At 40.7% G+C, this 12,984-nt stretch overlaps 1 protein-coding gene and 1 long non-coding RNA gene across 13 annotated transcripts in view; one reads left to right on the top strand and one right to left on the bottom strand.

Moving 5' to 3' along the window:
* The window catches only part of LOC309634604 (uncharacterized protein), a 60,199-nt gene extending 47,635 nt beyond the window's left edge, over positions 1–12,564 (top strand). For 9 of the 10 annotated variants that reach the window (XR_014248222.1, XR_014248223.1, XR_014248225.1 and 6 more), the window contains 2 exons: positions 5,339–5,515; positions 8,591–12,564. The gene's annotated coding sequence lies outside the window, so the exon portion shown is untranslated. Of the gene's footprint in view, positions 1–5,338; positions 5,548–8,590 lie in introns of all 10 variants that reach the window. The other variant, XR_014248224.1, reaches the window with a different exon arrangement.
* LOC309634619 overlaps positions 1–12,984 on the bottom strand; it is a 52,806-nt gene that overhangs the window by 38,335 nt on the left and 1,487 nt on the right. Inside the window, exon 1 of one of the 3 annotated variants that reach the window (XR_014248250.1) lies at positions 5,321–5,401. The exons of the other annotated variants lie outside the window; for them this stretch is intronic. This is a non-coding gene — a long non-coding RNA (uncharacterized lncRNA). Of the gene's footprint in view, positions 1–5,320; positions 5,402–12,984 lie in introns of those variants that run through there. 3 annotated transcript variants of the gene reach the window in all.

The raw sequence follows: 12,984 nt of genomic DNA, 5'->3' as shown, positions 1-12,984 counted from the left end.
GTATGTGACAAAAAAACTACATTTCATTAAACTTTGGATTGAGGAAGTAAATGTATAGGATATAATTATTATTTTTTAGAAATTAAGGAAAATCATCCACTCATTCAGCCTTCAAATATTTATTGACAGCTACTATTGTAACGAACACCATTCTGGGCACTGAGGATACAACAGCAACTAAAACAAAAATCCCTGCCGTTTGCAATTTCTATTCTAGTGGAAGATGTAGAAAGTAAAAAAGATAAATTAGTAAGATATATAGTATGTTAGGAAGTAGTTAGTGCTAAGAGGAAAAATAAGGTAGAAAAGGGGACTATAAAATATCAAGAGGTATATTAGATGGTGATCCAGGGAAAGTCTCATTGATAAGGTGCTTTTGAAGTAAAGAACTGATGGAAGTGACAAGCCAGCCTTGAGGATGTCTGAGGGACAGCTTTCAAGACAAGGGGTCCTGAGATGAGAGGGTGCCTGGTGTGTCTGAGGAGCAGCCTGGAGGCCAGCGTGTGAGCTGAGCATGGAGGGAAAGCAGTCTGAGATCTGGTCAGAAAGAAAACAGGCCAGTTGTATGGGGCCTTAGAGGACATGATAAGGATGTCGGCTTTCACTGGTAGTAAGAGGAAAAGCTCCAGGGAGTTTGGGCAGAGGAAAGATATTATACAACCATTTTTATTGAGTGCTTGCTCTGTTAGATTCTATTTTAAATGCTTTATTTGTAATCCTCACAATTATCTTATGAGATAGGACCCACTATCTTCTCCATTTTACAGCCGAGGAAACAGAGGCCCAGAGAGGTTAAGTAATAACTTGCATGAGGTCACACAGCTGATAGGGACGTGGTGAAAATTTAGACCCAGGCCAACACTTAACCACCTCGTTGTCCTGACCCCAAATGCTTAAGAGATTGAGACTGAGGGGTGTTTTTTCTTTCTTGATATCTGTATTTCCAGAGTACACTTACAATGAAATCACTTCATACTCATTCATAAATACAGAACTTCTTTGCTTAAACTGATAAATATTCCAAGTATTCTGCTTTATGATTTCAAGTTTAAAAAAAAAAAAAAAAAAGCCCTCAGGGACTTCCCTGGTGGTGCAGTGGTTAAGAATCCGCCTGCCAATGCAAGGCACATGGGTTCGATCCCTGTTCCAGGAAGATCCCACATGCCGCGGAGCAACCAAGCCTGTGCGCCACAACTACTGAGCCCATGTGCTGCAACTACTGAAGCCCATGTGCCTAGAGCCGGTGCTCTGCAACAAGAGAAGCCACTGCAATGAGAAGCCCACGCACTGCAACGAAGAGTGCCCCCGCTCGCCACAACTAAAGAAAAGCCCTCAAGCAGCAGTGAAGACCCAAGCAGCCAAAAAAAAAAAAAAAAGCCCTCAGATTAGCATATTAACAAGCATCTTGACATGTTTCGCTTTAATTATGCAGACAGCGATTTCTTTTTTGCTTCTAATGTAGAGGTTGATCTGGAAATTTTTTATTTTATTGCTTACAATCTTACCCTAGCTACCTAAATCACTACTATAAGATTTGACATCTATAATCTATCATTTTCCTCTGTTATTAGATGAAATGCCCTTTAAAACATTCCACAGCAAGGTGAACACAAGTCAAGCTTGCAAAGTTCTAGAAAAAAGAATTGCAAAGAATCATTAAAGAATAATGAAAGTTGATTTATATAGCATATGACATCAGGGCTGCCCCGTTTAACAAATATAATTATTCCAAGTCACTTTCAGAAGGCCTCTAAATTTCAGCACTTAATTTTCATCATCTTTCAAGGAATAACAACAAAAATATGTTACTTTTATAAAGACTCTAAAAGCGAACTCTTTAATTCATTTCTCTGGATTTCACTAAAGCGAAGCATGAAACAATAGACAATTTAAAATATAGGAAACCCAGCTTCCTTTTACTGTTGTGTGACTTTAACATTTTATTGCTATAGCCAAGAGTCCTTAGTTTCTGCGGCCAACAGCCTTTTGCATGCTGATTTTGCAGAGAGAGTCTCTCAGGAGTTATTACTTTTGAGTACTATCTACGATGATTCCACTCTCTGCAGGAAGTGGGAGGTAGCAGAGTTTGGGAGTGAAAACACTGAGGGAAAAATCTCTCCAGATAGAACTGTCAACTCAATCTAATTTTAGGTTTCGGGCAGAACACATAGCTGTACCTTCAGCTACCTGCAAACATTTGCCTCTCAGGTGCCCATCATTGAAGGACTACAACCAGGACAAACAAAAATAATGAAGTTTTCTATCATAATATTTTTTAGTAAAATAGGTGATGTGTCAGAGTATGTGTGTGTATGCACGCACGCGGGCAAACCATGTGCGTGTACCCCTATATTCAAGGTTTCATAGCGTTCAGAATAAGGAAGATGGTCCAAAAGGGTTTCTTTCTATTTTTCATAAACTCTATTTAATTTTTCCTTCCAGTCCCTCACAACCAAAAGGACTAATAGTCCCAGGCTCAAGACCTCAGAAACATATTACTGAGTTATGTGAAACAGGAATAGGAGACATTTTTAGTCATACTTTTTATGTGGTAGCTATTTTGGTATTGAAACAACTAAATCAAATCTAACAAAGGTTTTTGAGAGGAAATGGTTAAAAGGGCACGTCTTTCCTTTTCTAAAAGGAAAACCACAGCAAAGTATTCTGATTAGGAATAAATTAAAGAGCACTACACTTTTCTGTAAGGGTCAGGAAGCCAAACTCTTGGCCTTGAGCTGCTTCTCAGCCCCACCCCAGCTGACCCTAGGAACGAGGCACCCCCCATCTCTGTGTGAACTCAGCAGTTGCTGTCAAGTTCTGCCATTCCTCTGCAGAAAAGAGCCAGGGATTTTCTGGCTCTTGCCAGAAATCAGAGTCAGAAGGAGGTAGCTAAGGTGCCGGGGGCTTTCTATAGTGTCCCAGGGCCAGCTTTCTGTCGCCAAAGGAAAATTCCCTAAACTCACTAAAGCCAAATCTCACATTTTGAAAAGTCTCCAAAAGAAGTTTCATAAGCTGTTTTGCTGCTAGAAGATTAAGCTCTCATTTCCCAGATTACATTTTAAAATATAATTTCCTTAAATTCAGCAGCACTTTTAATCCATGACACTCGCTGGTAGACAAGAAAAACAATTCTGCTGTCTTCACAATCAATTTAAAGTTTACAGATGTGACGTCTCAGTACTTCATGTTGTGGTTAATTGCCTTATACTAACATCTGATGAATATATATATATATATATAATGTTCTTTAGATAACCTGTGCAGCTGACATGTGATTAGCTGGGAAATTGGGGCTGTGAGGTGTCCCTAACAGCTGAATTTGATCAAGATGTCATGCACTCTTGACCTCTTTAATAGACTGTTTTGCTCTTTTGACAGCATTCAAAATCTACTTGTCCTTCAAGGTCTAGCTCAGTTCCTGCCTCCAGCCCAAATCCTTGCCTGACCATTTAAGTTCTCACTGAGATCTTCCCCCTGGCACCACCTTAAGGCCCTATTACCTGTGCTGCTACTATGGCATTTGTATATGTCATCGTACACCCTATTTTATTCACTGACTTTCAAGGGCTGTGCGCTTTCTCTTTGGCTCCCCATAGTGCCCAGTGTGGTGCTGAGGACATGTGGATGCTCCGAGGTGGAAGTGAATCAAATGGACTTACAGCCTTTTTCATCATTCTCCCTATGATCATATCTAGGGCTAAAATTTGCATTATTGCTTTTTATTTCTCCAGTCACTGTTCCTTAGTGACCCAGGAGCATCTAGAATGAGCTGCAAGTTAGACCACTCCTGGAATAGGTTGGTCACCTGTGGTTTTTGGCTTGGATGTCACTGTCTGTACCACCCATGGAAATGGGAGACAAGTTACATCCCTTATGACTGTAGTCATTAGGGAATTACCAGTGAATATAAAGAGAAAAAATAAGCTAATGGAACAGAGGAAGAAAATATAGAAAAGGATGAGGGGAAAAGAGATGGGGAAGAGGCAAAAAAAAAAAAAAAAAAAAAACTCCCGCAATCCTACTCTCTGATGTACATACATTTCCTTTTTAAATGACAAAACATGAAGACTCCTCGCAAGTATATTTAATGGATGATTACTTGCACATCTTAATAATGTTTGCTCTCTGGGGAATCATATACAGAAACAACTGCTTTTCCAGTTTGAATTAGGGATAAAGTGGAAAGGCAGTTACTTTGGGAGGAAGTAAAAGCAAAGCCTAGTAACACTGGTGCATTGTATGAGGCAGTGAGAAATGACAGTTCAGAATGAGGCAGACTTCTCTCTTCAGTGATCAGCCCGCTCGGCCCTCAATGAGTCCGTGAGATTCCGCATTTTATAGGTTGAGCTTCCCACTGGCAGCAACTGAAGCAGTTTATTATGCACATCTGTCACGTGATCCACTTCATCAACCAAATGGAACTGGGAGAATAAGCCACCCTAACAAGATCCTCAGTACACTCTTAAAAACTACTTACAGATGTACTCTTCCTCTGAGGGGATACAATGCGTTTCCTTGTACGGTGCCACATGATACAGGAAATGCATTATCCCCATCCAAATTCAGGCATACCAGGAGGAAGCCCATGAAAAGAAAGCAGCTCAGAAAAGCACACATGGCTTTTGCAAAAGTCCTGAGAGGGGCTCCCACACCAATTTGTGATAACGGCAGATAAAATCCCAGGCCTCTGAAGCTCGGTTCATTATAAATGCTAATGTCCACACAGGGGAAAGGAAACCACATCAGCAGTCAGCATCGACACAAATGTCGCTAATGCTTTTTATTTATGGTTGTCGCTGAGTCCCCTCAGCAGTATGCCAGATCTCTATTTGTGTTGTAACTTTAACTACTTTATGTGCTTTCACAACTCGCTATGTTATGTACCCATAGGTGATTTGTGCTTTCAGACTGTGTCTGGTGAGATGAGCGGCCACACTTCTAATCTTGAATCGGGAACCATTTTGTTCCCATTCAGATAAGATCGAAGGAATGCTTTTGTAGATGCATCCAGGAATAGTAACACCTGCCATTGTTAAATCTTCCTGTTTCAGTTGGGGTGATCAATTTATCATTCAGTCCGTCAGCCAACAGATATTTATTGAATACCTGCCACGTGCCAGGCACTGTTCCAGGCATTGGAGATATAACAGTGAATAGAGCCCTACCATCAAAAAGATTGCATCCTAGACGGGGGAAGGGGGAGACAGCAAACAAATATGGAATATGTCAGAGTGTGTCAGTCAGGATAGGCTAGTTATTTTGTGGTAATAAACAACCCAATCTCAGTGGCTTAAAACAACCAAGTTTATCTCTGACTTACACTGGCTGTTCATTGCAGGTCAGCTGGGGGCTCAGCTCTGTGCAGCTACACTCTGGGACCCAGGCTGCCCGGAGAATCCCCATCTGGAGCATGGCCAGTCTCTGTGGGAGAGGGAGAAGATAGAGTGGTGAACTGCGCACTGGCTTATGCCCGAAAGTGACACACGACCCTTCTCCTCACGTGGCACTGGACAAAGTAAGTCAGGTGGCTGCACCCAACTTCAAAAGGTGAGGAAGTGCAATCATATCATATGTTTAGGAAAATCAGGCACACTTGGTGGGCAGAACTGTCCCAATGATGATGATTGCTATGAAGAAAAAAAGCAAGGTAAAGGAGATGGTGTCTGGGGAGGTGGTTTCCACTCACAGAGATGGTCAGGAAAGGTCTCTCTGATATGGTGACATTTGAGGAGAGATCCCAAGGGAGAGAGAGAGGGCCATTTGGATGGGGTGGGGACAGCATCCTACAGAGGTTACAGCAAGGGCATAGTGTGCCTGGCATGTTTGAGGAACAGCAAGGAAGTCAAGATGGCTAGAGGGGAGCGAGCAAGGGGAGAGCTGTAGAAAAGTAGGTCAGAGACATAAGAGAGAGTTGTGGGACCCAAGTGGGCACCTCATTATAAGGCCTATGGCCATTGCAGATTTTTGGGTGAAGACATGATCTGAGTTAGGTTTTAAAATAATCCTGTAGTTGCTGTGAGGAAAATATACCAGGGGGCCAAGGGCTGAAGCAGGGAATAGTTGAGAGGCTCTTGCAATAATCCAAGTAAGATAAGAGAGTGGGTAGTAGTCAGACTCTGGAGAGAGTTTGAAGGTAGAACAAACAGAATTTACCAATGTATTGCTGTAAGAGAAAGAAAGGATTCAAGGATGACCAGAAAGGTTTGTTTCTTCTAGTAATCCCTGGATACACATAAGGACTACTTCATGTGACTTTTGAGAATCTTCAAATTTGGCAAAATCATATAGCACATAACCTCCCTCCAAAATGAGTTGAGAGTTGAAGAGCCAAGTGGAGAGATGGTTGCTGGGTGGTTGAAGGGTGGTCCTTTCATGGACCATCTAAGGGACATCTCTCCCACACTGGCCTAATATCCATTCTCTCTTAGGGTTTTGATCCATGTTACTTTATAAAACCAGAAAAATGAGCTTCATAATTACAAGCAAAACAGAAGCTTATGACTGAGTCATCCCAACCTCATCCCACTTCTCCACTCCTCTGTGAACCTCAGGTATCACTGCCAAGAAACTCAACTATACAACACAAGATCTGTCCTCAATATATGCTGGTATAGTGATGTGTCACCAATTCTCCTAAAAATAGGTTGAATAGAAATCTTAATAAATACAATAAAATAACATTATGGTGTTCTTCTGAATAGTTTCCCCTCTTTCTCCTCACCCTGTCTTCCCATCACATGGTTCTCCCCATTCGCCACCACCCATCAAATGGCCACTAGAGCTCCCTACTACACCTGGGCCTTCTCTTATGTCTTCTCCAGCTTAGGAGAGCACAGGTTGAATGCACAGTTTGCCAACTACCGTAATGGAATGAATAAGTAAAGGTCATTGCTATTTTGTTGTTTTTTTTCCTTGGCCGCACTGCGCAGCTTGCGGGTTCTCAGTTCCCCCATCAGGGATTGAACCCGGCCCACTGCACTGAAAGCCCAGAATCCTAACCACCAGGCCACTGGGGAACTCCTTATTGCTGTTTTTAAAAACTGTATATTTTTGGTATTTGTAATCAAAAGCATTCGTTCATTCAAAACATCTTCTTGAACTCCTACCATGTGCCATTTCCTCTTCTAAGCACTGGAGACACAGCCATGAATAGAATGTGGAAGTAATACATATTGTTGAAAACTGGGAGAGCATAGAAAAGTATTAAGAAAAGATAAACTTTCCACTAACTCACCACTGAAACATAACTGCTAGTAACATCTTGGTGCCCTGTCTTTTTCCAAGCATACATATTGTTCCTCACTGCTCTTTTGAATAAAATTTACAACTTTGGACTTATATAGTACATTTTTTTCTTTAAAAATTCTTTCTTCTTATAAAAATAAATCATAGCAGATGCTCAGTAAGTATTTGTTGAATGAAAGAATTAATTATAGAAACAGTAAATTACAGAGAAGCAAAAAATTAAAAATGAAAGTCATCAATAATATCACTACTAAGAGATAGCATCACTACTAATAGTTTGGGTTGTTCAGCATGGTTTTGAATAATCAACATATTTTTATAACATCGGTCCACAATGATTATTTTGTAAATGACAACTTTCTCTTTTTTCCTAATTACAAAAGCAACATGCCATTGTAGATATTTTGGAAAATACTGAAAACTACAAAAGGAAAAACCAAAAGTTATTTGTAGTCCCACTGCGCTGAGACTACTGCTATTAATATTCTCCAATCATCTTGGAAATTTTTTTCCAATCTTTTTTTTTTTGAGCAGTACAGTAGGTTAGTTAAGAGCCTGGGCAAGTTACTCAGCCTCTCTGAACCTCAGATTCTTCATCTGTAAAATGATACTAGTAGTACCCACTTTGTAAGATTGGTGTGAAATTTAAATGAGATAAGATACACAAACTGTTTAGTTTAACATCTGACTGACCCATTATAAGTGCTTAATATGGGAACTCTTACCACTTTGCAAGACATTTCTACATAGTTGGTCAGACTTTATACGTGAATTTTTTGTCCTCTTTTTCTTAAAGAAAGAAACAACATTCCTCAATCTCATTAAATTTAAAATTCTGAGACGATCTCAAATTTTCAGAAAAGTTGTAAGCAAAGTACAAAGATCTTTTCTCCCCTGAAATATTTGAAAGGAAGTTGTCAGTCCGATTCCTCCATCACCCCTGAATATCATAGCTCACATTCTACAACTCAAACAGAGACATAGCTCAAACAGAGACATTCCTCTACAACTCCAGTGCAAACAGCAAAATTGAGAAATTAACATTGGTACATTGGGGTCTAATCCTCAGACTCCAGTCAAATTTCTCCATACATACCTTATAACAAAAGGAGTCCAGTTCCAAACCACACCATGCAATTATTCCCCATGTCTCTCCAGTCTCCTTCAATCTGGAATAGTTCCTCCGTCTTTCCTTGACTTTAATATTCTTGACACTTTGAAGGAATATGGGCCAGTCATTTTGTAGAATGTCCCTCATATGATGTTTTCTCATGATTAGGTTATGCCTATGTCTTTGTCAGGAGTACCACAGAAGTGATGCTGTGTTCTTATTGTATCTTATTAGGTAACATACCTGTTTTGGCTCTAACAACCTGTGCTGGACCACCTTCCTACACGGATACTCCTCTCACCCAACCTGGGCTCTGAAATATCCTCTTCACGCTGCCTCGACACCAACATCTCGCACTAGGTGATGCCTTTGCAAGAACACTCCTCTTACCCCACGTGGGCTGTGAAACCTCCTGCCAGGCTGCCCCTCCGACCCTCAATCCTCAGCCCACCTGGGCCACCCTGCACTGAGCCATCCTCTCAGCCTGCTTTGGCTCTGACACTGAGCTAAGCCGACCCTCTGCAGGGGTGGCTCTCTTGAGCCGCTTGGGCCCAACACTGGCACCAAGTGTCCCACTCGTGGGATGCCCTCCTCACCCCACTTTTGCGGTGTTCTAATTCTTTAAAGATTTCTATTATCTATGTATATAGTATCAGTTTTTCCTTAAACTAGAGGTCTGTGTTTGTATTATCGATGATCCATCAGTAATAATGTGTTGTCATTTCAATGATGATCTAAAAAAAACTTACATTATAAAATATAAGCATATCTGGGATGTTCGTTTTATAACCACATACTTTTAGTGTTGGTGCTTTGTGTTTAAAATTGGGTTGGTACCGCGTGATTGTTAATGTGTCAATATTTAACTTTTAAATTGGTGGTAGTTTTAGATTGGCATTCCTGGCATCAAAATACAAAAACCATCTTGATTTCTGTTCAGTAAAAATTATATTGCGTTTTCTTACCAACTATAAATCTAAAACTGCTCAGTGATGAGATTTATGTCTTTATTTAATAAATTAATTTTGACTTTCCATCATAAAAATAACCATGCTACTTTAATTGTCACAGGCTGATGAAAAAAGAACTGAGCTGGCTGACTTAATACACAAATGATGCACTCATGCAAAGTGAAAGCCAAATGAATCATGGCACCGGTATAAATGAAGCTTTACAATAGTTCAAATAGAGGAAAGTAGAGAGAAAACTGAGTCATTACAGGTCTCTTGGTATCATAGCTTGAACTCAAAAGAAGCTAGGCAAAGCAGTCACTTTTTTCAGATTATTGACAGATGTGTTTGTGTGTGTGTGTTTATATGACATATCAGCTTGCAAATATTCTCCATGAAGGACTTTTGTTAGGAGCTTTTTAAAAAAATAATTATCAATATTATATTTTGGAGAAAACCATTTTTAGATGAGTTGGACCAATTAAAATAATCAACTGATGGTTTCAACTGAGTAACCTGACGGAAGGAAAAATTATGGTAATGATAATGATTGTGAATCAAAGGACTGTCCATCATGCTCAAAATCAAATATTTAGGTCAACAATTGAGACATAAAATGCATAAAAGCATCTTATGCTTTTATAATTACATGTATAAATTGTAATTAAATCCAACATTGGCTACTTAGTTTCAGCAAAATTTTACCACTTTTACACTAAATTAATGTTTCTTATTTGAATTTATCTGGTGATCTTGTTTTTATCTAGCTTGTTAAATTTGATTTCTTCTTATGGTTTGTTTTAATTGTGGTAAAAAAAACACATAACCTAAAACTTACTGTCTTAACCATTTTTAAGTGTACAGCTTGGTAGTATTGAGTATATTCACACTGTGTGCAACAGATGTCTAGAACTTTTTCATTTTGTGTACTTACAGTTTTTAATGAGCTATAAGTATAAAGCCTAATTTTATATATACCTAATTATACATTGGCACATATTTAAGGAAAAAGATGATGAAAATTATTTAAGTCAGCATGGAAGGTGGTCTCAAGAGAACTTTTTCCTTTTGGGAAAAAAGGAAGAGGTTTAAGAAACACTAATCAATATGGTAATTAATTTCCAATCTAAATGTTTGTTTAGGCCCACCCCCACTTTTCTCCCTGGCTGGATAGTTCACAGTGGGCTGTGAGGAGAAGGCAGTGATACCTCATTTCTTGGAAAAGCAGAGCCAGGGGCGAGCATAGCAGTTTTCCCAACCTGAATTCAAAACTTCCTTTTAAGTAATAGGTATAATATGAACACAATACTGCCTTTCAAATTACTTTTCAAAATAGTTTCAAATCCATTATCCTATTTTTGAGGCCCCATTGTAAATCTCTAAAGTTAGTTTCCTTTAAAGTCAAACCTCATTGCCAAGTTTGATATAACTCTAATCATCCAAGCCAGTGCTGCTGGAGTTTTGCTCCTTAGCAAGACGCTGGAGGGAAGAAGGCTGTCTCCAGGTGCTGTGATTGTTCTGAGTCTGCTATGGCCTCTTGCAGGCCTTATTAAGAAAACAAACCGTGCTGATTAGTTTCTCTGAAAAACTAGATGGAAGTTTTCAGCTTAACAGCTCATATGCTGACCTCTCCTAAGGCTTCATTTTTAAAATGAAAGTTTTTTGTTGTTGTTAGGATTTGCTATTTGACTTTTTAGAAATAAGAAAATATCCAAAGTTCCCATAAATAATCATTAATTATGAGGTGGAAAGCAAGAAGGAAAGGGCAAGAAAGGAAGGAAAATTTATTATTTACTATGTGCCAGGCACTATTCCAGAAGCTTTATATCACCCATCTTACCTTATCCTGACAACCCCCCTAGGAGTTGGTTCTGTTGTCCCCATTTCAATGGCTGAGACTCTGAGAGGTAAAGTAACTTGCCAAAGATCACACAGCTTGTTAGCGAACAGGGATTCAAACTCAGGTTTGTCTGATTACCACTCACTCAAGTACGAAACATGTCAAGACACATCACAGATCAGCTTGGTCAGTTTTCTGCCACAGATTTTGTCTGGGGAAACTGGACCATGCCGATACTCATTCATGGAGAAAGTCTCTCTGCCCATTCCAGCACATTATCATTCTCTGCTCTCTCGCTCAGTTACTTGTGTATTTAGCTGACAGACTCAACTTCGAACACTCCCCAGACCCTACCCAACAGAGTGCAGAAATCCCTTTGCTCTCTCGCAGCTGATCCCAGCACCGGCTAGGTTTCTGCTCCCCCAGATGTGGAGGCTGCAGTGTAAAAAGCACTTCCTCACCTTGCCACTACAGTATTGTCTGCAGTATTGTCTGGCACTTCTTGAGGCACGGGTCTAAGCTGCTCTTTAGAGAGGCCTGATGTATGCCCTGTGGGCTGCACTGTCATTTACTGGTTTAATATGCACGCTCTGTGATGCATTTTTATACTTCCCCATTTCTTAAATTCCATCTCCTAACTCAGATCTCATTTACATGGTGATTTATAGGGCCTGAATATTATAATCTAAAAGGTGTATGTGGAGAGGAGTGAGCACATCTTCTATTTATTAGGAAAAGTCTCCAATCATCTGCTTCTTTGAAAATCTGACCTTGAAACTGCATAAATGAGAGCTCAGTCCCCGATCATAGTGAGGAGCAGGGAAAAGGGACCAGCTGGCCCATTTGCTTAGCATCTACTGTACGCTGCCTTGGGTAATCTCTTTTCACATGATGGCCTCTCTCCCCAGTTAGATTTTAAATAATTGGAGGGCAAGAGCATGTATCACTGATCGTTGTGCCAAGCATAAGCCCCTTGCACATAGTAGGCATTTAGTAAATAACTGGATGTTGGTTGCTGATCTGTGACTCACTGCTGCTTAAACCTCCCCATTCCCCACCACACCCCTGACCTTTCTGGTTTAGCTTTTACATGACAGTTTCATTAGAAATGGTAGCAGGAGCTTCCCTGGTGGTGCAGTGGTTGAGAATCTGCCTGCCGATGCAGGGGACACGGGTTCGAGCCCTGGTCTGGGAAGATCCCACATGCCGCGAAGCAACTAGGCCCGTGAGCCACAACTACTGAGCCTGCGCGTCTGGAGCCTGTGCTCCGCAACAAGAGAGGCCGCGACAGTGAGAGGCCCGCGCACCGCGATGAAGAGTGGCCCCCGCTTGCCGCAACTAGAGAAAGCCCTCGCACAGAAACGAAGACCCAACACAGCCATAAATAAATAAATTAATTAAAAAAAAAAAAAAAGAAATGGTAGCAGGATGGAACCAGAACTTTCATGCTCACACTGGGGTATCAGAGACTTCTGCTTCACGTGTCTTTTCAAAGAATAAGTATAGGCTGGTATCCAAAGACCTAGCTTAGAATCTTGAATTTTAAAAACTTGACTGTGGGAAGGCCCTGCCCACTCACTTTGGAATGCCCCCCCCCCCTTAAGCATACTACACAGCATGGTTTAGTGCCTGGACTTGGTGACACCACTTTGCCTGGGAGGGCTAGTGCATGAGACCCTTTCCACACTGACACCACAGCTTAAATTCATTCTTCAGGCAGCCATTATTTTTTCTTATTAGGGTCAAAGATAAGGTGATGTGTGGAAGGGCAGCTAGGGCATCGTCTGGGGGGACAGGACTCTACAAGAGGGGCAGGAGCTGATGCTGGGCATCTCGTT

Source organism: Balaenoptera borealis (assembly GCF_965194805.1).
Source record: "Balaenoptera borealis genome assembly, chromosome: 9".
Lineage (NCBI taxonomy): Eukaryota > Metazoa > Chordata > Mammalia > Artiodactyla > Balaenopteridae > Balaenoptera > Balaenoptera borealis.
Note: the sequence above shows the minus strand (reverse complement) of the source record. Positions and strands in the feature narration are given on the sequence as shown.